This window comes from Metopolophium dirhodum, chromosome 1 (genome assembly GCF_019925205.1).
Source record: "Metopolophium dirhodum isolate CAU chromosome 1, ASM1992520v1, whole genome shotgun sequence".
Taxonomy (NCBI): Eukaryota; Metazoa; Arthropoda; class Insecta; order Hemiptera; family Aphididae; genus Metopolophium; species Metopolophium dirhodum.
In genome coordinates this window covers 11,966,803-11,969,987 of record NC_083560.1, presented here as the reverse complement: position 1 = coordinate 11,969,987, position 3,185 = coordinate 11,966,803, and the positions used below count along the sequence as shown (strand labels likewise).

The window sequence follows — 3,185 nt, the reverse complement described above, 5'->3', positions numbered from 1 at the left end:
TTTGCAACAGTTAATAATTGGATGGACAATAATGCTTTATAAATTAACATGGAAATAACTAAATATATTAATTTCAGAATAAGAAACACCTCTTTATCTGAAGGTCAAAAAATTAACATATATATAACTTGTGCAATCAATCATTTCTTGTGGTATTCCACTTTGGGGAGGTACATACCAAACACATCTTTACAGCCTTGAGGTAACACTAAATTCACTACTCAAATCCATTTTTATAATATGCCTTAGAGATGTTCCGGGTTAGGGCATGTACCGTTTCCGCCAAAATATGAAATGACCTATTCCGCCATCCCCCGTTTCCGCCAAATTAAAAAACGACAAAAGTTATACGAGACGCATTTTGTCACGTATTTTCAAGTAGGTCCTGTATTAATCCCATTTTTCTCCTTATTGTTAATTTATAACTATTTTTTTTTTACGATTATTTTAAATCACAATATTCAATAAAACATTTAAATCTATACTTATCAGCATAATTTTTATATTCTTGTCTTGACAATAAATTATTAAAATTGCAGCGGGTAGAAAATAGAAAACTAATTATGTACGTATAATAACGTATAAAATGTTATTAGTATTATATTTATATGTGGCGACGTCGTCTACTAAATAAGTACAATTTCATCCGCCACAACCAGTTTGTTGTCAAATGTAATGTCTATATTTATTTTATAATATCTATAATATTATATCTATGTAAAATTATAAATATAATTTGTTATTAATATTTATGCGTGAGTGTCGACTTCACGATGACATTCACAGTGTAGTCGTAGTGACGTGTGGTTTATTTAAAATTCAGTGCACCATAATACCTAATTTGTTTTCAAAATGCCCATAAGACGGTGCGTTTTCAATCCACAATTAAAATTAGAATTTCCTTTTTTACAAGAAGCTGACGAAGTAGGAAAAATATTTTGTACCATATGTAAGTCAGTGTTTTCTATAGAACATGGTGGACGTTCAGACATAACATAACTACACAACATGTTACAATAGTAAAAAAAACATTTACTGGCATTATCAGCTGCATCAAAACATGAAAAGGTAACTTATTTTTAAAAAAAAAATTATCCAAGTGGGTCCATTGACGAAAGTAGACGTACCGCAGCACAAGAAGGGATATTCGAATTTCATACCGTGGTACACAATCACTCATTTCGATCAATGGACTGCACATCATCTCTTTTAGAACAAATTTATAATAAAAAATGTACTTATGCGAGAACTGAGGCTGTGTTAGCTCCTTTCGCCATGCAACAAATTTGTAAGGAAATATAAAATATAAATTTTGCTACAATTATGATAGATACTTCGAACCATAATAACCTAAAAATCGTACCCATTTTAATACGTTATTTCAAACCAAATTCGGGAATACAAATCAAAATTTTTGAAGTACCTAACACATTTAAAAGGAGAAACAGCAAATATTTTATCAACTTATATAATTGAAAGTTTGAAAAAACATAAGTTTTCAGATAAAATTATTGTATTTTCTGGTGATAATTGCAATACTAACTTTGGAGGTGTTTTAAGAAAAGGTTCAAATAATGTTTTTTTCAATTTTAAATAACAATTTAAATGAATATTTTTGGGGAAGGTTGCGCTGCTCATATTTTGGACGACGCAATGCAATCAAGGGCTGATGTGTTACCTGTTGATGTAGAAATCATAGTTAACAAATTTTTTCAATTTTTTCATATCTATACGATTTGAGTTGATTATTTGAAAGAGTTTTGTGAATATGCAAATATTGAATATAAAAATATTCTTGGAAGTGTAAAAACCAAGGCTATCCTTATTACCTGCAATAACAAGAATTATTGATATTTATCCGGGCTTAAAATCATAATTCGATAAACAGGAAAAGTGTCCTACAAAATTAAAATCGTTTTTTAATGATCCTATGTCTATTGTCTATAGTATGGTTTCATTTTTTGCAAAGCCAATTAAAGGTTGTCTGTGATACTTTAACAAAAATAAAAGGTGATAAAATATCAGCCTGCGAAGTTGCAGAGGAATTAGAAATTTTAGTTGGAAAAATAAAAAAATAGAAAAAACCCAAACTTCCTTACAACAAATATTTTATCTTTTTTAAATGGTTTAAAAAACAATAATATGTATAATGAAGACTCATCCAAAAAAAGTACTGATCTATTTTATAATAATGTTTTATCTTACGTAGAAAATGGGGTTGCCACTTTGACCAGTTGAAAATATTTCGTTGGGTCCAACTAATAAACTGTCCTACTTGGGAAAATGTTCAAAAATGTATTAAATTTCTTATGGAAAACAACCAAAATAATTCTAACTTAAAATTGGATGAAGATAATTTATTTGATGAATTCAGTCATGTAGAACAAATTTTTAAATCACGAATTCATGAATGGCAAAAAAATGTAGCTTAAGTAGAAGTTAAGTGGTGTGAAATATTTGAATACACTAAAGCTCATAACATTGATACAACTAACATAATATCCAAAATTGTAGAATATTCTTTGGCAATACCGGGTACAAATGCTGCAGTAAAACGGATTTTTCAACCATTAATGTGTTGTGGACAGATGAAAAAAATTGTTTTTTGGTTGAAACTATCAAAAATGAATTATAATTGTAAAAAAACATTTAAAAAACTTATCTTGTAATGAGTTTTATAATATTCTATTAAAAGAAACTAAGTTACCTACTCGATGAAATCAGTTCAGCACAAAAGTACACAAACAAATCACAAGAAGAAATTTACCTGCTATCTTCATCAAAATAATTTTTTTTTGGATTTTTGTGTACATATACTAATATTTTATTTGTATTTAAAAACTATTATACAGCATACATTTAATTTGTTTTTATATTAATATATTTAGTTAAGTAACTTAAGTGTCCCGTATTATTATTTTATTTTTATGGTCATCCTATATTAATAATACTATACTATAATATTTGTTGAGGCAAAAGGGCTAAAATTATATAAGTACAAGTATTTGTCATGCCAGAGGGCTACTATATTATTATTATGTTTATACATTTTTTGCTAATTATTATATTGAAACGAACCCAATAATATACGATACTATATTATTGTGATCCATTTCGTCTTCAGGTATATTAGATAATATAAAGTATAGTAAAAGACAGGGCCTTGCACCCGAATCATTTATTCG

The 3,185-nt window shown here is 27.9% G+C and overlaps 1 pseudogene; it reads left to right on the top strand.

The window, feature by feature from the left end:
* The first annotated feature begins 852 nt into the window (after window positions 1–852).
* On the top strand, window positions 853–2,788 carry LOC132953191 (uncharacterized; annotated as a pseudogene).
* Window positions 2,789–3,185: the final 397 nt, after the last annotated feature.